Source organism: Eptesicus fuscus, chromosome 4, assembly GCF_027574615.1.
Source record: "Eptesicus fuscus isolate TK198812 chromosome 4, DD_ASM_mEF_20220401, whole genome shotgun sequence".
Lineage (NCBI taxonomy): Eukaryota > Metazoa > Chordata > Mammalia > Chiroptera > Vespertilionidae > Eptesicus > Eptesicus fuscus.
In genome coordinates, this window is record NC_072476.1 from 79,617,176 (window position 1) to 79,640,292 (window position 23,117).

The 23,117-nt window shown below is 37.0% G+C and overlaps 1 protein-coding gene and 1 pseudogene across 1 annotated transcript in view; one reads left to right on the forward strand and one right to left on the reverse strand.

The window, feature by feature from the left end:
• CWC27 (CWC27 spliceosome associated cyclophilin) overlaps positions 1-23,117 on the reverse strand; it is a 169,311-nt gene that overhangs the window by 86,563 nt on the left and 59,631 nt on the right. The gene's annotated exons all lie outside the window — the stretch shown is intronic.
• On the forward strand, positions 11,709-11,838 carry LOC114230224 (U4 spliceosomal RNA; annotated as a pseudogene).

Here is a 23,117-nt window from a genome sequence, read left to right on the forward strand (position 1 = left end):
TACATTAAAAAATACTTTTAAATGCATATCTTACTTAGCTCACTAAAAACGAAGGTGTTGAAAAATAAGGAAAGGACTGCAAACCAGAGTGAAAGCATCAGACCTATTATTGGTACACTCTGAGTTACTAGTCTCAGTAACCTAGGAAGACTGAGTTTGTTTGTTTGTTTGTTTTATCTTTTATTTTATTGCTTTAGGGAAGGTAGGGGAGGGAGGAAGGCTGAGTTTTAACGTGGGGTTTTAACAATCAGGATACAATTGCTATTCCTACACACAAAGTAAGGATTCTTCACTCATTGGAAGGATGGGAATAAACACATGTACTAAAAAAGCTTCTGTCTCAGGTTCATGCAGGTAAGCAGGCTTTCAAGCTAATGAATATTCTCACGGTACTGTATAAGGAATATTTTTAATTAAAATCAGTGATAGTACTCTAATGCACCCCCTAGAACCAAAGGTAAATGCTATGTGAAGGAAGGAATTCCCAATCCAGATTTTACAAACTCTAAAGAGTTCTAAAATAAAAAACTCCTATAAAAAATATTTCATAATATACAATGAAACAGGGGAACAACAGATAACAGAGCCTGACCCTCAAATCTTCAGACAATGCAAAAATAAAACAAGCATGCTTATTATATGGAGAGAATTAAAGAAAATAAAAAATTGAATGTAAGTCTACAACAATAACTGGAAAAAGAATCAAAACAATTTTTAGAAGGGATGAATAGAATAACTAAAATTAAACTCAATGAAAAGTTGAATAGCTGAAAAAGAGAGAGTGAATTAAGAGATATATGGAAGCATGCATAACTTTGAGTGAAAAAAAATCAACTCCAGGAGGTTAAAAGATATAGAAGACAGAGTGAAAAGTCCACTACATGTATAAGTGGAACTGCAGAAAGAGAAAATAAAGAGGCTAAGAGTGAGACAATAATATCTGAGAATTATCAAAAATTGATGAAAAACTTCAGTCTTCAGGTTCAGTAAGCTCAATGAATTCAAGCAGGATAAATAAAAAGAAAATTCAAATGTAAGCATATCATAGTCAAGATGCAGAACACAATAGACAAAGTGATCTTAAAACAATCAGCATAAATCAATAAAGATAAATCATGTAAAATGAAGTTTACTTTTTTCTTTGACATGATGTAGACTATGTCAAAGAGAAGAAAGCAGTTATGGACTTATGCAACATAAGACATAAATGATGTCTTTCATTACAGCCATTAAAGTGAAGAACAAATAATGGCTGGATGCTTAAACAAAAATGATTACAAATTAATCCTAACTAGCTTAACTATTCCAAGAGGTCAAAGTTAAGCTTTATCAGTGACATTTACTGTGAGAACCTCATTGAGCTCTGCAAGGTAAATCTCAATATTGTTGAGGCCCCCCTGTGACTCGGTTCCCTCTGGAGTTTTAACTCTCAGATCTGTCCACACTGTGCCTCCAGCAATTCATCAGTTACAGTTCAAAATTTCTATCCCAACGCAGTTCCCATGGTGGGTTCACTTGTGCTCAGGTATGCTGCAAATCTCTGTATTTGTCTGCTTCTCTCCAAACTAGAGGGCAGGGATATGCCCAGTGTCCTCATCTCCCTTAGTGAGCCAAGAAGAGGAAAAAGCAAGGTTAAATAATTTTATTAAAGAGCATATTATATTTTATTTTATTTGAATGTAACATAAAATTATTAATTGGAAGTGAGACTAAAGAAATTTGTAAATTATATGTAAATGTTTCTTTGTCTCAAAGAGATTTCCTATGAAATTCTTCCATTTCATAACATTTCAAAAGATGTTATAAAAATGTTAAGAAATTGGAGCTGTTAAAAAATTTTCATGATTCAATTTTATGCTGTACTGATTAACTTCCTGCCCTAAAGGTTGAGAAAATTAGTATATGTTACATTTTCCCCCCACATTTTCCAATTTGGTTAGTTATATTATTATTTTGTTCATAGCATTTATTTGCAGGATTTTCACAGCTGTATAGTCTTACTTTTTTATTTAAGTGGATAATTGTTTATCACTATCTCCCCAGCCCCGCACCTCTAGTCCTGAGTTCAAGCGCCATCTGGAATGATGCTCACTTACTGTCAATGACAGTTATTTCTGGATGTTTTTAGGTGTGTTGTTTTAGATTTCCTATTTTATTCTCTCTCTCATACATTGCCTTAATTTTTTATGAGTAGGCATCATTTTTACAAGAAACTAAAGTCACTTAGAAAAAAATATTTAATGAGCTACATTTATCACAGTATCTAACACAGTGATTCAATATGTAGTACATGTTAAATAAGTACAGGCATAAACTAAAGGAGAAATGGTATCAGAACACCAATCCTGTAAAGCATCAGAGGTATGGGGGCTAGGGAAGAATTTTATGAGAAGATAGACATCTCAAACATTAGCACACAGAATAAAAATCATTAAGAAACTGCACCAGATAAAACAATGTCTAACTAAAAAGGATGAGGTCATTTTTGTGAAGGTCATACTTGCTTGGTGACAGCATTATGTAAATTATCTATGAAAGATTTCCCATTTCCCAGTGTCCTTGGCTTACTAAGTTTGCTTTCCTGACATCAAAATGCTTTCAACGTTATATAAAAGATTGAAAATGTGAACAAATAAATTTTTTAATCCTCACCCAAGGATATATATTTTTTAAATTATTGATTTTAGAGAGAGGAGAAGGGAGTGAGAGAGAAAGAGAGAAACATCAATGTGAGAGAGAAACATTGATTGGTTGCCTCCTGTACACACCCCAACTGCAGATCCAACCAGCAACCCTTCAGTGTATGGTAGACACTCCAACCAACTGAGCCACACAAACCAGGGCTAAACAAGTACCGGTAATTTTTAAATACAATATATGGTATGGATTGAATAGGGGGAAAATGAGGCAGAAGTTTTTCTGGCATTCAGCTAGACTTTCGTCAGTGTAAATTAGGATTATACAAATTGGCTTCTAGAAGATCATAAAGTTTTACCAGTATTCCGCCCAAGAATGAGTCACTGTTTTAGGTCTATACTTAAGAATACCTAAGTGTAGTCTTTCTCATAATAGCTACAAGAGGATGATGGTGATGATAATAATAATATTATTATACCTTGTTTTTCTAATTCTAATTTTAGATGAGAGTGGGTGGATGGGTAGCAGTTCCCATGTCCCCTGGGAAATAGTTTTCTTGCTTTTTCAAGAAGAGCCCTGAGATAAATGGTGCTTTTGCTTACCTGACTTTGAAAATTGCCCTTCTTTACTGCTTTGTCTAATTAAGCTTGGACTCTTGGTACAGATGCCTTCCCAAATCAAGTTTGCCACAAATGTTTGACCTTGGGACTCTGTGATTTGCTTGCCTTCAAGTTACTCCTCAAATTAGAAGTAGGGTAATTTTTTTAAGCTCAAATTTGATCTCATTGCTTCATTATTACAGCACCCTTAATTCTCTGAATCCATACTCAGGAACTCGACTACAAGGTTCTCCATGGTCTCAGCTCTACTTTATTCTCTAGCTCTGACTCCGGTGCCTCACCCCTCGCATGCATTCCACACATTCTAAAATCATATTAATTCTCAGAATGCATCATAACCTCTGATACCTAATCCTCATGGCCTAAAACACGCCTCTCTTCTCCTCATAAATCACACTTATTCTTCAGATCTTGGCTTCCAGGCCACTTTCTCTAAAAGACTTCTGAATTTCCGATACTGGTATACAAACTCTCTATATTTATCCTTACTGTCATACTTACCCTATCATATTTTAACTGCCTGTTACTTCTTTGTAATTTCCATTAGTCCAATAAAACTGAGTCATTTTACTTTTGCAACCCTCATAACTAGCATGGACTCTGACACATAAGCAGTACTCAGCACTCAGTAAATATATCAAATCAAACTAAACTGCTGGTAGCAATTTTTCTTTTAGACTGCTTAGTGTGGCAACTTTTCATCATTTTGGTAGGTAAAAGAGTACATTTAACACTAAAAAAAAAATAATTCATTTCTCTTAAGCACTGACAAAATGCCTCAATGCTAAAAAGTGTATCCTTCAACTCAGCAATTCCAGGCATGCATCCTAAGGACTTGGAGGTGTGCAAGTACCTGGACAAATGCAAGTGAAGAATGTTCTGGCTGTTCATTTCAACATTGTTTATAATGGGAAGTGTCTTTTTAAAATAATCAGATTACATAATATAGATTACATATAGACACAAAGTATTATTTGACTTAAATAAAATCATGTTTATGAGTGTGTATGTATGCCAACATACAAAAAAATAGAGAAAAATCTGAAAGGTCTATCAAAATAAAAACTAGTTAGTTCTGTAGAGTGCAATACCATGTGACAATTTTATAAACTCATAATTTCCATTATAAAGATAAATCTACTTCTGTTTAAAAAGAGAACAGTTTCTTTTCTAGGTGGAATATTTCAAATTATTTTCCCTGAATATCTGCAGTAGGTATTATGATTCATTGTTCCTTCTGAGCCCTTCTCTAAAATTAAAAAAAAGAACTACAACTAAGAAGTTAAATCCAATCAACTGAACATAATCTAATGTCCAGGACACTTATTTGCATCATTTTTACCAATTTAAGAATCTAGTTGTTAAAATTTTTTTATTTCCACAATGTTCTCACTGTATAACCTCAAATACTTTAGACTATTTTTCTTTAACAGAGTGATTAAGTTGAGAAGGGTGTGGCATAATTGAATGAGTGCTTATACAATGCTCATATTTTTCTATTTATAAGACAAATTAATTTTATCAGGGTATATTCGAATTTGTTACTAATTAATAAGTCTGTTACTATAATGACAGTATTGAAACTTTAAGCAAGTTTCTAAAAATTTCCATTGTAATTGTATTATCCATCACTATGGATACATAAATTCACGGTATGACTTTGATAAAATTACAAGCCCAAGTCGCTCAAAAAACATGTTCAAATTTGATCTCACATCTCAAAACAACACATTTTGGGAACTATGCTGATATATGCTTCTGTTGTATGGCCACTATGCCACTAAGAAGGTATTTTGGAGAGTGAATAAAACCTTTACACTTTTTAAAGCTCTTTCCTATTCTAAGAGCCATGGGGGGCAGGAGATAAGGGGAAGACTTCAGCAAGTATACAAGGCAGTAAGAAGAGAAAATAATAAAAGAAAGATTTTACCATTTTTTTTCCAACAGTAAACAGTAAAGCTCCACAACATACAGAATACAGTAAAAAAGTATTATGGACACAATAGGCTCTAAGCCACAGCAGGGGCCATGAAGTGTGCATCCTAACTTTTGTAAAAAATTTTACTTACCAGTACATTGTGGTTTAAAGATATGCTCTAAATTAATCTGCAGATTCTCTACTGCTAGAACTCTGGCTGGCTTTTAGCTAAAAACAAGTTGCATCCTCAGAGACATTGGTGACTGGATGCAGAGCTGACTAATGCCCAGGCTATTGCTGTAGGGAAGGCCAGTTTTTCTTTTCCGTAAGTCTATGCAGACTTAACCTTTCTGTGGGCTTCCTATTCTGTTACCACCTGGCAGACCAACAGGACCAAGAATTTTGCTTGAACTGTGCTAACCAACCCTTCAAGAAAATAAGGACAAGATGTGAGCCAGGAAAAGCACTTTGGAAACTACTTGCACCTAATAAAAACATATTTTTAATTTAGCTAATGTGAAACCCAAACTAGTTCAGTCCAATTGGAAAAGATGCTTTATTTATATTTATGTGAGTTCTTAATTTAGGCTTGATTCATGCTTCATGAACAAGAGCTACCATTTCATAGAATAAGGTGCTCATTTGGCCTTCATGAACGTCTACTGCTTTTTTGTTGATATGTGGCAAGATTCAATATTTGCCCTTCATTCTGTCAATAAACTAAAATTTTCTTTAATGGAGTAAATTCATTAAAAAATTATGATCAATAAAGTAATATGACTGGAATTTCACAAGGTTACTTTTTATCTTTTTCTCTATTCAAGAAAATGTTCCAAGTACTGTGCTTTTAAGCACATCTCTATATGTTATCTCATTTTGTCCTCACATCAAACTCTAAAAGGTTTTTATTTTTATAAGTGGGGATTGGACAGAGGAAATGGCATATGCAAATATAATGGCACAAGAAACAGCAAAGCACATGAGGTAACACTTTAGCTTACCTGGTGGATAGTGTACAATAACTAGAACTGCAAAGTATAAACCCGGGAGAAGAAAATTGATGTATTTTACACATACTACACCCTCAGCACCAAAATAAAAGAGTCTAACTGGACATATGAACTTAAAGACCCCTTAGAAAACAGTGAAAAGTGTTTTCAATGGAATATAGTTTAAACAGTAGTTCTAAAACTTGAGCACGTATCACAATCACCAGAGAGCTTGAAAAAACACAAATTGCCATGCAAAAACTTTAAGTTTGATAAATTCCTATTTGCTTAAAATTTCTTTTGTTTCCTTTGCCTGGGAAGACATACCCAAAAAATATTGCTAAGAGTGATGTCAAATAGTTTACTGCCTAGTTTGCTTCTAGGAGTTATATGGTTTCAGGTCTTACAATTAAGTCTTTAATCCATTTTGAGTTTATAGGTACAAGATAGTGGTCTAGTTTCATTTCTTTTTTGCATGTATCTATCTGTTCAGTTTTCCAACACCATTTATTAAAGACTGTCTTTATCCCACTGTACATTCTTGCCTCTTTTGTCAAAGATTAGTTGGGCACATAGCTGTGGGTTTATGTATGGGCTCTCTACTGTTTTCTATTGATCTATGGGTCCATTTTTGTGCCAGTATCATCTTGTTTTGATTACTGTAGCCTTTTGTATAGTTTGATATCAGGTAGCGTGATACCCCAACTTTGTTATTCTTTCTCAATATTGCTTTGGCTGTCCTGGGTCTCTTGTAGTTTCATTTAACTTTCATGATTATTGATTCTAATTCTGTAAAAATTTGATAGAAATTCCATGAAATCTGTAGAATGCATACAAAACTCTAATTTGAAAAGATAGATGCATCCCTATGTTCATTGAAGCATTATTTACAATAGCCAAGATATGAAAGCAACCTAAGTATTCACTGATGGATTAATGGATAAAGATATATATATATATGATATATATCAGCTGTATATCAGCCATATATATATATGGCTGATATACAGCTGATATATATCATATATATCATACGATATATATATGGCTGATATACAGCTGATATATATCATATATCTGATATATATATATGTATAGTGGATATATTACTCAGTCATAAAAACAATGAAATCTTATCATTCACGACAACACTATAGGATGAACCTAGAGAGTATTATGCTAAGAAAACTAAGTCAGACAGAATAAAACAAATATCATATGATTTCACATATATGTGGAATCTAAAAAAGAAGTAAACAAACAAAACAAAAACAAATTCATAGATATTGAGAACAAATTGGTGGTTGATAGATGGAAGGGATTTTAGGGGGGTGGGTGAAAAAGGTGAAAGGAATTAAGAAGTACAAATTGCCAGCTATTAAAAAAGTCACAGGGATATAAAGTAGAGCACAGGAAATATAGTCAATAACATTGTAATAACTATGTATGGTGTCAGAAGGGTACTAGACTTCTTGGGATTATCACTTTGTAAGGTATATAAATGAAACTAATATAATATTGTATGTGGAATGTAATAAAAAAGAAATTAAAAAACATTTTAAATAAAATAAAACATACTGTTATATATTTTAAATAACCACTCAAAATTTTTATGGGAAATTTCAAGCCAGAAAAGATTAATGCTGTTATATTAACAACATTAAAAACCAAAACACCCCAATGAGCTGTGTTGAACAGCTATCCATCATAAAACATAGTCAAAACACCTAAATAAAAATGTGAAAATCTAGCCTGATGACATCTGTCATAGAGGGTGGTATGCTTTGAAATCACATGTAGGGAAGTTCATGGGTTATAAAGGACTTGGCTCAGCAGCCTAGGCAGACAAAAGCTATTGTTAGACAGATGTAGATTTTTGATGTTTTATTTACTACATATGTTAAGACTTCTGCATTTTATTCACATTGAAGATTTAAATATATTTTAAAATCTAGTGTCATCATGTTAAATATTCTAATTCTTCCAGGCACCCGGGATCCAGGTTTCCCTCACAGCCCCAGCTTCGTCCGGAAGGTCATCCAGAAGAACGTCCAGTCTAATTAGCATATTATGCTTTTATTATTATAGACTAGGGCTCAGTGCACGAATTTGTGCACCTTGAAAAAAACTGGGTCGTGAGGCTGTGGTAGGCACAGGGGCAGGTCTCGGCCCATCCTCTGCACCCCTGCCCGGACCCTCCCGCCGCGGCCCCCATCCCATCTGCTGGCAGCCCCGCTCCTGCTGCTCCCTCATGCTGATGGCGCCAGCCCACTCGCACCGCTGAAGGTGCGGAGAGATTGGGGCTGGTGTCAGCAGCAGTGCGAGCGGGGCCAGCACCATCAGTGGGTGAGAGTGGCAGCTGCTGCCCCGATTGCCCCTCAGGATTAGGGGGAGGTGGAGAAGCCCTCAGGGGCGATCAGGGCCGGCAGCTGCCACTTGCACCCGCTGACAGCACTGAGCGATTGGGACCGGCGTCAGGCACTGGCAGCGGGTGCGAGCGGTGGCTCTGGTGCTGGCTGCAGGTGTGACCGGGGCCGACGCTGGCAGTGGGTACAAGCGGTGGCTCCAGCGCCAAAAGTGGGTGGGAGCGGGGCTGTTGCTGGCAGCGAGTATGAGCAGTGGCTGCTGGCCCTGATCTCCCCTCAGGAGCAGGGGGAGGTGGAGAAGCCCTGAGGGGCAATCGGGGCCAGCAGCCGCCGCTCCCACCCACTGAGAGCGCCGAGAGATCGCCAGCAGTGGGTGTGAGTGGCGGCTCTGGCGCCAGCAGTGGGTGTGAGCAGGGCTGGCGCCAGCAGCAGGTGCAAGCACCGGGCGGGAATGCGGTGCGTGGGAGCAAAGAATTTTCAGTTACCACCAGAGGCTTATCCCAATGACAGCGACCGGCACCCCGCCTTGGTCTGGCGTCCCCGCTCACCTGCTCCACCATCCCACTGCAGCTGACGCCTGCCATGTTCCACACACGCCCCCTGGTGGTCAATGCATGTCATAGTGACCGGTTGTTCGGTTGTTCAGCCATTTGGTCTATTTGCATATTAGCCTTTTATTATATAGGATTATTTGTACATTTTTACTTTAACAACAAAATGCTGGTATTACAGTTCAAAAGTCAAAATAAATGAACAATCACATTTTAAATTTTCACACTCTATGGAAAAGGTCTCACTAAGAATAAGAAAATCAACATAAAGGACTCAGTACAGTCCCTGGGACATAATAAATGCTCATAATAATAATGGAATCTTACTAGAAAAAGATAAGAAATCATCTGATTCTACTTCCAGAATGTTGCCTTCTTAATGTTTGTATACACAGTACTTTCCTTAGAAAAACTTTTATATAAATGGTCAATTTTCTTTTTAACAATATGCTCAAAACACTCTAGTAATTTTACCATTCCCAATAGGCCTACTTCCTAGTAATGTTTGCCATTCTCCTCTGAATTCTAATCAGGTCTTCCTATATTTTAAATTTTTCTTTATTTTCTTTAAGATACACTGCAATTTAGATGCAACGTAAGTATATCTTATGTGTAAATGAGTTTTGACAGATGTATACGCCTGTGTACCCCAAACTCCTAGAATGTTTCCATCATCTCAGAAAGTTCCTTGTCCTCCTTTGCACGTCATCTCTGCCCTGCCTGCCACCTCCCCATACCCTGCCCACACACTGTTCTGTTTTCTGTCACTGTAGATTAGGCCTGCACGCTTTAACAATTCATACTGAATGGAATCAGACAGTATGTTCTCTTTGGTGTCAGGCTTCTTTCCCTCAGCACAAAGTGTTTTTCAAGACCCACAGAAAGTACTACAGTATCAGTAGTTGTTTCTTTTTATTGCTGACTACTATTCTATAATATGGACACATCGGATGTCCCAAAAAATGGATACACACACTTGAAATAATTATAAAGTGTTTACTAATATACATTTCATTTTCAAAATTCAGCTATTAGCTATTTTCTACCAATCTGTCGCCACCTATTTACTTTTATAAATGATGTCTTTTAATAAGCTGAAAATTTTACTTTTGTAAAAGTCCTTATTATCCCTTTAAGGTACAATTGACACTGAAATGATGTAAAGTGCAATCAAAGTTCTAATAATCATTTATCAAGTCCAGAAGAACACACGATGAGGCCCAAATGAGTTTTCAATGAAGACCTAGATCTGTCACTGACTTCTGATGCAGAGTTTCTTCCTCTTCTGATTCATTTGACCTGACTAAATGACTTTCCATTTTTAAGTCTTCCCCCGACCCCTGACTTTTAAGACCATTTTGAATGATTCCTTGACTTGTAGTATTTCAGTAATGCCATCTATCTATGCAACTAAATTGAGTATTATCTTGACTCCTTTCTCAAAGTCAACAAATTGGGTATTAACATGGAACAGGTACTTAATACACCCTCCAGGGTGCCAAAAGGTGCTAACAGGTCCTTTGTGGATATGATTCTTAACTTTCTAACAGTAGGTCCTTGTCAGAGGTTCTACTTTTATAGGCCTGCATTACTGGATTTCTGAAACCTGGTAGCCATCAGTTACAATCCTGACTGAGCATATTCTGCCCACACATAAGCATCAGTCTTTGTCTATTTTTTGGATCGTGGTGGAACACCAGTCAGTGAGTAAATGTGGTGGAAAGGAAGTACAGTCTTTATTAGGCAGTGATAAATGAACTGAATACTGAAATTTAAACCGGTAATAAATGGTGCTGCCTAGACTTTATTATTTAAAACAATACATCGCCCAGCTGTTAACTTACTCAAACCTTAAATCAAGCAGGAGCTTACAACATCTTTAATCTGGTACCTTCTCAGGGAGAACAGACTGGAAAATGCATTGTCAACTGACACTTTCCTCTCTGCTACTAAAATATCACTGTTCTTTATGGGCTTCTACACACCTATAGATTTTTATCAACATACTTATATTTTCAAACTGGGCTAGCAACATCTGGCTCCTCACAGTGTTATTCTATGAAGATCACTTACAGAAATAATAAAACTTAATGTAGATTTGATTTTCAGAATTATAAGAAGTGGAATTTATTATACAGAAAGGCTGTGAAAAGACAACTAAGAATAATTCAATTCTATTGCCTCTAAATATTCCTTCTAATGCTTATTTTGAACTCAATTTCTATTCCTTAAAATTACGACCTACTTAACATGATCTTCTTTTCTTCTAATGGACATGATATTCTAGAATGATCCAAGTCCCCAAATTTTTCCTGGGATTACTTTTTGCAACTAGAGCAATAAGAGAACTTCAAAAATTTCTTATCCCAAGTGTTACCAATAAAAAACAAAAACGTTTTGAAAAGCTTAACAATTAAAAGTTTAGATTAAAATCTAGGAATCTCTCATATATATCCCAAATTTCTTTAAGATAAGCATGGAAGTGGCATAACAGCTCTCAAAATATACAGAACATAGTTTTGAGAAAAAATTTAAAAAATGAACTGTATCAGTTCTACAGTAAATGCTTTATAAGGTTTCTGCTAATTAGAAAAAGTATTTGCATTCACTTTTGAAAATATATTCTAAGCTTTGTGCAGTGGCAGTATCGTAGCCACTGACATTTATCCGAGGCGCAATTATTGCTAATATATATATATATATATATATATATATATATATATATATATATTCATTCTATAAAAGCTTTGATTAAAGCATAAATATTTTAATATTTTCAAAACTGAGACAATTAGAACAAATCAATTGTGTCCATAAGTATTTACGTGGTGAGTGCTAGATATGGGATTGGTCCATCAAAGGACCCTTTTTTTTCTTTTTTACAAGAATGTGAGGTATCTGCTAAAAAGAATCATTAATGTTGAAGATTGCAGTCATCTTAAAAAAAAAAAAAAACCACAAAATTTGCATCCAAAAGAATGATCTATAAGCTTTTGGAGTAAAGAGGATAGTGACGTTAATAATTCCTCCTAAGCCAGTCTTCCTTTTGATAGCTGAGTTTAAGTTCGACCGGCCCCTATTATAAATTTTTTTACAAACAGCTATTTTCTTTCTTTGCTTATCCCTCGGAGGCCTAAAGCAAGACTGCATTAAATCAAGAAAGAGTTATATTTTATAAAAGCAAGTGTCTAAAGTGTCAGGAAAAATGTCTGAATAAAAAAGGTTACTTCCATGTGTTCAATCTGATAGCTATTCATGTTTCCATACCCTCATCTGTCTTGTCCTATTAAGTAAAAAGGCAAACCTGAAGAAGCTTTCTTTTTGTATTCAACCAAATATTATTTGTGAAATGGTCATGATGGGGCATAATTTAAGTAGGTGTAGTGTTAACAGATTATGCCTAACTGCTCACTGTGCAGGTTTGCCTTGGTCATCTATTATAATAAATGCATAATATGCTAATTAGACCAGACATCCTTCCGGACGTTCTTCTGGACGAAGCCAGGGCTGCAAGGGAAGCCTGGGTACCGGATGCCTGCTGGCAGCTGGAGGGAAGCCCGGGTCCCAGGTGCCAGAGGGAAGCTGGTGCCGGCAGCCGGAGGAAGGAGGGACTACTCTTGCATGAATTTCGTGCATCAGGCCTCTAGTCCTAGATAATAAAAGCCTAATATGCAAATTGTTCTACCGGGAGTTCAACTGCTCGCTATGATGTGCGCTGACCACCAGGGGGCGGCGTGGAACATTGCGGGCATTGGCGATGCAGCACTGGCAGCAGGCGGCAATGGAGGCGCTGCCGGCCCCGATGAGAGCAGGACCACGGCGGGATGGTGGAGCAGGTGAGTGGGCAGTGCCAGGCCAAGGCAGGTGCAAGTGGGGGCCTGATCACTCCGCTGATCACCCTGCAGATGGCAACCAGCGGTGGCGGCAGGGGGCAAGGTTGCCGCCTGGCTCCCAGGTGCTGAGGGAGATGAGCAAAGAGTCCGGCCCCGGTCAATTGCCCTGCAGGCAGGATGGTGGAGCAGGTGAGGGGGCGGCACCAGGCCACGGCAAGGTGATAGGTAGGGCTGTAAGGCGGGGGTTGTGAGCTGGAGCCCGATCCCCGCATGCCAGCCCAAGGGACCCCACCTGTGCACGAATTTATGCACTGAGCCTCTAGTTATTTAATAAACACTTATCTCTGTAAGATTAAAAGGTGTTTTACTTGTTTGAGTCTCATAGCATTTGGTTTTTGCTCATAAACAGAGTATAATTATACCTTACACATTTATTATATTGCTCTCAAAGAAGCATTAAATTAATTGAAACCTCATTTTAAACACAGAAGGAAACTCTGCTCTATATCAACACTAGACAAAGTGAAACAGCTACAAAGCACCTGCAGTTACACCAACATGTTCAGAGGCAGATCTATATTATCAAGTTGTAAGCACAAAGTCTCTGAGAATGTTGATTTCTCTCATAGCTAATAAAAAACTACTTAAAACATAATTACTTAGGAGTGAAAACTTTCTGCTCTTACTTTCTTATTTATTCCTAGTTCATTTTTTCCAAATATGACAACAATAAATCTCTTTTCCAAAGGCCAAGAATTACTAATTGTTAGACCATTAATATTAAAGTTACCAAGCATTTAGTCAAGATACCAAAAATTTAAACATGTCCACACTAACTATAAACTTGGCTCAGAGCACCAGTGATCTCATATCAGCCTGTAGGCACCGCAGGGGAGAAAAGGAGAAGAGAAAGACTAAACATTACAACTCTAAATGTAGTAAACTAGATTCTATTTTGACAAGATTCTTAAAAACAAAACAAAACAACCCCCCAAGGTACACTACATAGTTTAATTCCTAGGTACACTACATAGTTTTCTTATAGAGGAATCAGCAAGTTTCTCTTTCACAAGTGTTATACAAATTGCTAGAATTAAAGAGAGAAGCACACTACGAAAGCCATGGATAGTTTATGACCCTAAGCTAGGACAGTGATGGGTATTTATGAGAATAGCACATAGAAGTCAACATTGGTGCTGAAAATTGGAATATTAATAGAGCAACAGCCATAAGAAGAGCTATTTCTAAATTGTGTCTTTATTTTATCCTAAAGCACAGAACATTGACTCCGTTAAGAATCTTTATCCAAGATCAACTTTATAAGGCAAACACTGTATGAAATATAACGTAAAGTTGTAGGGCATCTCCACCACAAGGTCTATAAATCAGCTGCTATGCGTAGGGTTTGTACAAGGCACTAGAGTCAAAATTATGTCAGTACTCCTCACACCCACTCTGATGGCTACTAGCAAAACAAGCAAACAAACAGAAAAGAGCAAGTGTTAGCAAGGATGCAGAGAAATCAGCACCCTGTGCACTATTGGTGGGAATGTAAAATGGTGCAGCTCTATGGAAAATGGTATGCAGTTCCTCAAAAAATTAAAAGTAGAATTACCTTATGGCCTAGTAATGCCATTTGTGGGTAACTGTCCCAAAGAACTGAACAGGATCTCAAAGAGATATTTGCACCCTCCTGTTCATAACAGCATTATTCACAATAGCTAAAGGTGGAAGTAACCCAAGTGTCCATTGATGAATGAATGGATAAACAAAATATGCTACATAAATATAATAAAATATCATTTTGTCTTAAAAAAAGAAGGAAACTTTGACACACACTATAACATGGATGAACCCTAAGGCATGATACTAAATGAAATAAACAAAATACTGTATGATTCTCCTTATATAAAGTATCTAGAGTAATCCGATTTGTAAGAAACACAAAGAATAGTGGTTGCTTAGAATTTGAAAAGAAGGAAAAATGGGGAGCTGTTTAAAGGGTGTAAAGTTTCAGATTTGCAAAATTAAAAAGTCCTGGAGACTGGTTGTACAACATGAGTATACCTAATACTACTGACATATAATTAAAATGGTTAGGATAATACATTTTGTGTTATTTGTACTTTACCACTATTAAAATTTTAAAAAATTTATGAAGTGAAATCTGGGTGCAGGGGAAGGAAGCAGAAATTATGTTACAATTTTGCATATGAGAGTACTCAATACATATTAAATAAACTAAGTTGTTGATGATATGCTGAAAAAAGGTCCAGAAGTTTTACACAGCTCCCTTAGAGAAAAGCACGGGTTCATCATTCAAGTCGAAAGGAGCCTGCCCAGCTGGTGTGGCTCACTGGTTGAGCACCGACCTATGAACCAGGAGGTCATGATTTGATTCCCAGTCGGGCACATGCCCAGGTTGTGGGCTTGATCCCCAGTAGGGGGAGGTGCAGGAGGCAGCTGATTAATTATTCTCTCTCATCACTGGTGTTTCTATCCCTCTCTCCCTCTCCCTTCCTCCCTGAATTCAATAAAAATATATTTAAATTTAAAAAAAGAAAAGGAGGCTTAAAGTTAATTTCTTATAATCCTATATAATAAAAGGCTAATATGCAAATTGACTGAACAGTAGAACGACCGGTTGCTATGACACACTGACCACCAGGGGGCAGACGCTTAACACAGGAGCTGCCCCCTGGTGGTCAGTGGGCTCCCACAGGGGGAGCGCTGCTCAGCCAGAAGCCAGGCTCACAGCTGGCGAGTGAAGCAGTGGTGATGGGAGCCTTTCCCGCCTCCGCGGCAGCGCTAAGGATGTCTGACTGCCAGCTTGGGCCTAAGCCGTCTGTCTGACATCCCCCGAGGGCTCCTGGACTGTGAGAGGATGCAGGCTGGGCTGAGGGACCTCCTCCCTCGAGTGCACTAATTTCATGCACCGGGCCTCTAGCCAGAAATAAAAAGCCCACTCTCTTAGCACCTCAGGCCAAGGGCCACTAATTCATTGAACATTTGTACTTCTTAGTGAAGTAGATTTGTACTCCTTCCATTTTGGGCCTGGCCTAACTGTCAGATAGTTTTTCCTTATTGTGGAACCCAAAGATGCATCTTGGTAATTTTCATTCATTGATCCAAGTTCTGCCCTTAGGAGCTCAGAGAGGACAGACATAACCTAGCTCTTCTTTCATATGAATGCCTTTCAGTATAAAGGCGTTAGGGGACAATGTCATGATACCATAGTCTCTGGTTTCTTTGCCAGCAACTCTAATTCATTGCCCTGAAGGATGGGCAATAGGACCCATATAATTTTAAGTCATTTTCTCTTAAAATACAGTTTAAAATGTTCTTATTGGAAGTTTTCAAAGGAATGATAATTCATTTAAAAATCATTTATAATTTTAAGTTTTCTTTCTATTTGAAAATGCAAGACTTCAACTTAATAACCAAAAGGGTTTTACTTCTTGAATCACTGCAGCCAGATGCTGAAATTCCATTTGGCTCTTTTGCCCTTTCCCCCAAGTAGCTCTCAGACATCTAATAAATGCAATTAGCATGTATCTTATTAGCTCTTCATTTCATTTTCATTAGTGTTGGAAATTTTAGCTGTTCAGCACTTACACAATCTAAAGCAATTAAAATGTTTTTAGTCACTGTGATCACTGCATTCACTTGAGCACATATAAACATGAACTAGTACTAGGCATTAGTTAGCAGCAGAAACAAAATTACTGAAGCACTCTATTTATGTTTTCATATCTAGGGGTATCTCTTGTGCGTAAGTACTGGTGAAATATTATTTCAGAAAATAAGGAAAGTAATTTAGGTAGCAAATATCAAGTTTTAAAAATTATACCATTAGGCTATGCTCTCTAAATTATATTGATAGGCTATGTTCTACATTGAAATAATTGTAAACTTTTTTGAAAAGTCTGGTTTCAAGTACTGAATTGAAATATTTATTAGCTTCTAAAAGAGTTGGCATTCACCTGAAAAGGGAAAAAAATGAGTAAGGTAAATTAAATGTGCGCAAGTTTTCGATAAAATATAAACTAAATGAGCATCTAACTGCCTTACACTTAGTAAGTGTTCAATAAATCCAGAATTGAAATGAGCAAAGATTTTTTTTATCTCTGTATCTTTTGTTTAGCATTCAAATGAAATCATACAACTAAGTTTGGTATTTCTCAAAAAAATTCCAGTACATTTTTTATTTTTATTAGATTCAGTTATGCAATTATTTTTACCTCAATTTAACAGATCAGCAATAATTAAGGTGCCTTTAAGGGATTTTTTTATCATTAACATTCAATAAATTTTTTTTAAACAAAAAGAGGAACACTTATTTAACATTTCCCCAGCGTTTAGAAAAGGTAAATATTATTCCTCAAATACAGCTATAGTATTTAAACAGAAGTTCATTTTTGATATTAGGTAAACTGCAATGTAGTAGAATTACCATTATCCTTTTAGTTTGTTTCTTTTAGTTTTGCATGATTTTCATTTTATTTTTTATTGAATTCGTTGGTGTGGCATTGGTTAATAAAATTATATGTTTCAGGTGTAAATTCTATAATACATCATCTATATATACTATTGTGTGTCTACCACTCCAAGTCAATTCTCCTTCCATAACCATTTCCCAGTACATTATATTTAAAAAAAGAAAAATCTATGTAGCTACTTGAATGGCTACAACTACATTTCCATTTAGATTTATCAATACTATAAAATGTTACTTTTCAGAAAGAGATAAAGTACCTGTTGATCTTCACCAAATTGATCTATCAATTCCTTTCACTTTCAAACTAGAAAATAAGGTTCTTTTTCTGTTAGAGTTATCCTTTCTATCATATGCAATACAACCAAACATTTACATAGCAGTAAGTTTTATAGGGAAGGAGGGTGATTTCTGGATACTGTCAATCTCTCCTGGGAATTGTCATTAATGAAGTTTGTTTGAGATTAAACTTGCAAATGAAATGCCTTAACACTATAGATATATATTATTTAATTGGAATTGAGATGCTAAAATGAATACTCTCTCATATATGTTTTGATTCTATTCTCTCTTGCATAGAAAACTATCTTTAACTTTTCCATTGTAGTGAATATTTAAGTCCATATAAGACTCTTTGAGTTCATGATAATGTACAGTAATGGTCTTTTCAGAATCACAAAATAAAGGAAAATAGCAGAAGTGTTAAAATCTTAGCAAGCCTCAGAGTTCTTGCTGAACAAGTAAAGCTAATATCTGGCAATAATATTTACTCTCTTCCTTTTATTAACATATACAACTGACAACAAATGGCCAGGGTTTTCCAAGAAATCACTCATAAAATTACAGATTTATCAGAGAATCTCTATACCACACCTTGAAAGACTAAACTTCATAATATGTTTAAACATTAAATGGAGGTTGCACTCATGTAAATAATCCCTTTAAGTGAGCCATTTGTAGACTGAAGAAGAATTGGGATTTGAAAAACTACACTAGAATACATCACCTGTAATAAATGCTAAGTAGTTGTAGATTAAATTCTGTTGGCTGTTGGGAACTATCAAAGAAATATGAGTAAGGGGGATGAACATGAATAGGCAGTGTTTTAGGAAAATCACTCCATCAACATAGTAAAGGCCAGACTGAGAACAGAAAGAGGGGAAACCAATTATATTACAACATTATAAGCAAGATTTCTATAAAGGACAATATGGTAAATATTTAGGCTTTGTAGGCACATGGTCAGGATCACAACTACTCAACTCTACCACTTTGGTATAAAAACAATAGACAAAATGTAAACAAATGAGCTTCGCTAAGTTCTATTGAAACTTTCACAAATAGGTGATTCCAAAAACAGGGGCAGGATGGATTTGGTCTATAGATTGTAGTTCACAACCCACAGGTCAAAAATGAAAACCAGAACTTGGCAACTATAGAGACATTGAAGATATAAAGAAATTGATCTTAAAGATTCAAGTAAAAGATATGGTAGGTTTGGTGACTGACTAGATGGAGAGGTACTTACGTAAGAAATAACAGTCTAGGATGACTTCCAAATTTCTAGCTTGGGCAACTAAGTGGGCAAGAACATAGGCCCTGAGAGCGGGAATTTAGGATGGGGAGTAATTTGGTAAGAATGTTGGTAATTTCTGTTTTGGACATGTTGAATCTGAAGTTCCTGTGGGGCATCTAATTGAGATAGTTTTAAAGTGAGGGGATGTAATAAAGCAGAAACGGGAAAGTATAGCATCCTTCTCCATCTCCCTACCTTTTCAAGCACTACATCCTGCTAATTTTTCTTTATAAAACTCTCAAATTCCTTCCCTTCTTCCCAATGCCTTGGTTAGCCTCTTATGACCTGGGCATCAAGCCTTGGGCCCTCTAATACATCGTCTACACAGTAGCCAAATGAACCATTCCAAAGTGTAAATCTGATCATGCCCCCACCCCACCCCAGGCATAAAACTCTCCAACAGCTCTCTAACAACACATAAGCCCTTTTTATGATCTAACTTCTACTTGCTGTTGACAAGTAGTAATGAGCAATCACAGTAGGTCTCTTTCACCTTTACTACATGGTGCACACTGTTACCTTCAGCTGAAAAATCCTGCTTCAGAGAAAAACTTGTAGAAACTATACCAAAATATTAACAGCTCTATATAGGCTGTGAAGACTTTTCTCCCCCGCTTTTTACCTGTCTTCTAGAATGTCCTTAATGAGTACGTATTACTTTTTCTGAATGAAAAGGGAGATAATTAAAACACAGAGAAGAACAAGCTCCTTTTTCTGCCAACTCCTCTGATCAGTTCTTGGGAAGGCTTTGTCCTTATCTCTATTATCCCTTGAGGACACTACTTGGGTGCAGCAGCCACTCTCCTCTGACTGAGCAACTTGCAGAGCTCACTTCTCTGCCTGACACACTTAGCCACTTGCTCCCACCACAATGACTCCCAGACACAGAGCTGGAGGTTTGGCTCCAGAGAAGCCAAGCTTGAAGGGCTATGTCCCTGGCAGGGAGCTCATCTGCAGTAGTTTCCTCCCAAAGAGAGCCCTGAAAATTAGGTCTAAGGGAGTTTATAATTTGCAGTCTTCTGGCTATAGATGGTCTTGCTTAGGCAGTTAGCATGCTCCTTATAAGAAGTGTCAGGAATCCTCTCCAATTCCATCTTCTTTGGGCACTCAATCAAGTTGCCATTTTTTCTTTCACAACCAACTTTCCCCCATCTTCTCTTTTCCATGTTCTTTTCAAGTGCTTTAATCTCTCCCTGTATAACTGCCCCAGATTCCTAACTGATCTTCCTCCATTGTAATCCATCTTATTAATGGGGTTCTCACAAACCTTAAATAGATCTCGGAAGAAAGCTGTAACGGTCTGCCTCAAGATCCCCACACTCCAGCCCAACAGTTCTTTTCCCAGTATTTGCCTATGGAGATAGTTGGGCCTTTCCCAGTTCTCTCACCAGGTCTTATGTTTTCTGGTGTCTAGGTAGTTTTTCAAATTCTTTTCAAATTCTGCCTGTCTTTATCCCACTCAGTTTTTAAGGCCTACCTTAAATGCTGCCTACTCTGTCAAGCTTTCCTTGTTCATAAAAGTCAACTTGAATTTTTTTAACAGTGCCTATGTCATACATATATGCTCCTCAATTTCTGTCCCCTACCCCATCCCATGATTCCCTGTATTACAGATTTTGTACCATCATTTCATCATTATTGGAATCTTCACAGAGACCACCGTAATTCAATGTACAGCAGGTGAATACTGAATAAATGTTTCTTCTGAACACAAATATTTTAAAAAGCAAGACTATTCTCATATCTCTGCACACCTAATATATTTAAGGGCCTAATGAAACTAGTTAATACATACAAGTACTTTACTTATTACTAGTTAATACATACAAGTACATAATAAACATTTCTTGAGCACCTAATTCACAAAGAGGGCTGAATTAAAATTATAAAAATGGTCTGCGACATAAGAAAAAAGAAAATGGTCTATGCCCCTGGTTCCTGACACAGAGCTTCTAAAATCCTAGTAATTTCCTGAATTATGGGGTGATAGGAGTACCTTACACATAGCTCCTAAATCCCTTGGAATATCCTGGGTGGTAGAAGCATCTTCTGTTCTAATGAGGTGATTCTTGGTGGGCTAAACAGCTTCAGAATGGAGGCTGGTCACCAGAGGACCAAGCGATGGAGAAGCTTGGAACTTTCAGGCCCTCCCCCCATTCTCTGGGCGTGAGAGGAGCTGGAGACTAGGTTACTAATCAACCATGACTATGTAATGAAGCCTCCATGGAAATCCCTGAACTATGGGGTTTGAGAGCTTCTGGGTGGTGAAACATCCATGTGCTGGATAGGTGGTGTACCCTAAACTCCAAGGGGACAGGAGCTCCAGTGCTTGGCATCCTTGCAGATCTAATGCTATGTACCTTGTCATCATCATATGGTTATTCATTTGTATCCCTTATAAATTTCTTTAAAATAAACCAGTAAACAAAAGTGTTTCCCTGAGTTCCTGAGCCATTATGGCAAATTATTGAAACTGAGAGGGGGTTGTAGGAATCCCAGATTTGTAGCCGAGTTGGATACAAGTGTGGGTAACCTGGGACCCCCCTACATACTTGCAATTGGCATGTGAAGTGAGGGGGCAGTCTTGTGGGACTTCAGGGTGAAAAAGCTACAGTATAGGAAGTATGGGATCAGGCAGGGGATAGAAGTTAGGGAGTAAATTATGTATGAAACCTATGAGGTGTGCACTAACTCTAGGTAGTAAGTATCAGATTTAAATTAAATTGCACAACACCTGGTTGTGTCCGTGCAGAATGGCTTGGTTTAGAAAACCCACACATTTGTTGTCAAAAGTGTTGTGAGTAGACAAATATTTTTTTCTTTTATGGCCAGGCTGAAAGGTTTTGAAAGATTCTTTTCCTATTAAAGAAGAGATAGACTAGATAGCTTCTCAGTTCCTCTTGAGTCAATATGACTCATTATTTTTCACAAATACCCTAAGCTTATATGACCACATTCAAACCCGAGTATAAAAATCATTCTAAATCCAAACATCATAAACAATTTTACAAATTTGGTCAATTTAGATTACCATACTTCTGTTCCTTTTTTTTTTTAAGGCAAAAACCAAGAGCTTACTTGGTTATTTTAAGATTCAAAGTTATAGACGTCAGCTTTAATACTTATGGGGAAATGGGCTTTCCAGACCACTTGCAAGCTAAGAGGCAGAGGACACCTGGGGATTAACTCTGCTTTCTCCCTCTGGATGAGAAAGTGTCCTTGCTGACACTGAGGTGGGTTTAAGAACCAGAAAAGTCTAGTAATTATAAACATTCCCGTAAAAGGAAGCCCACAGATTGTTACTCCACATTCTTCTGGAATAGTTATGAAAATTGAATAGCCCACGGATTGTTATTTCTTTTAAAAGAGTGAAGTAAAAGGGTGGTGACATGGTAAGAAATAAACTTTCCTGATTCAGGGACCCTATCATGCATGCATATTGTTATTAGCAACTGCTGATCCCCACTAGGGACCACGGTGGCTAAGAAAAGCTATGCTGAGATTATAGTGTATCTGTGTCCACCCTGAATTCACTTCTTTTTTTTTTTTTTTTAATGTTTTTATTGATTTTAGAGAGGAGAGAGAGATAGAAACATCAGTGATGAGAGAGAATTGGTTGCCTCCTGCACACCCCCTACTGGGGATCAAGCCCGCAACCCAGGCATGTGCCCAGACCAGGAATCGAATCACAACCTCCTGGTTCATAGGTCAACACTCAACCACTGAGCCACGCTGGCTGGATCTGGCTTTACTTCTGATAAAATACTGGATCTTTGGTTAATGAAACTGGAAACTAAAGCTAAAAGGCACACATGTGTATGTATGTATGTTTTTATGTTCTCCTCTTGTCATTCTATCAGGCAGCCCAAACAGTGTACTTGACTTGGAGAGGTCTTGATCAGGAAGCAATATTTAGATAATTCAAGAATCTCTAGGAAAAATGCAGTGTTAGTAAGGTGCTTTTAAGAGATACTTCAACTTTTTAGAAATGATAATTCAAAAGACAGAAAAGGTTAAATCACACGCTAAATGAATGGTTTGTAAAGTTGTAGAACTCTAAATAATAAAGATCCATGAGAGCTGTTTTTGTTCTGTTTGTTTGCTTGCTTTTTAAGTCAAAAAGAAAAGAAAA